Source organism: Rhinopithecus bieti, unplaced genomic scaffold (assembly GCF_001698545.2).
Source record: "Rhinopithecus bieti isolate Rb0 unplaced genomic scaffold, ASM169854v2 scaffold_24392, whole genome shotgun sequence".
Lineage (NCBI taxonomy): Eukaryota > Metazoa > Chordata > Mammalia > Primates > Cercopithecidae > Rhinopithecus > Rhinopithecus bieti.
Window position 1 is genome coordinate 3,125,838 of NW_016812542.1, and position 416 is coordinate 3,126,253.

The window sequence follows — 416 nt, forward strand, 5'->3', positions numbered from 1 at the left end:
CTCAGTGGATAAGTTCCATGTATGACCTAATCACCTCCACCTCTCTTTCGTGGACAATCAGCAATGACATCTACCTCCCGAGGGCTAAATGAGATAGTGCAGGTCAAGTTCGCTGCTAAGTGTGTGTCATATAATGAGCATTTTAAATAAATATCAACTCTTTTCTATGAAGCACTAAGTAGAATATGAAAGCTATTGCCAGGCCTCTCCCTCCTCCCTGTCTTCCTTTTCCACTCTCAGCAGTGCAGGCAGCAGCAGCCAAAAGCCAGGGACGTGGAGGATGTCCACTCAAGCGAGTACTCCAGAGCGATGATTAAAAGGCAGCCGCCCCGAATCCCGGGCGCGGGCGGCGAGCGAGGCTGGGCATGCTCAGTGGGCCCGCGACTAGCGGGAAGCTGGGCGGGGGCGGGGGCGGG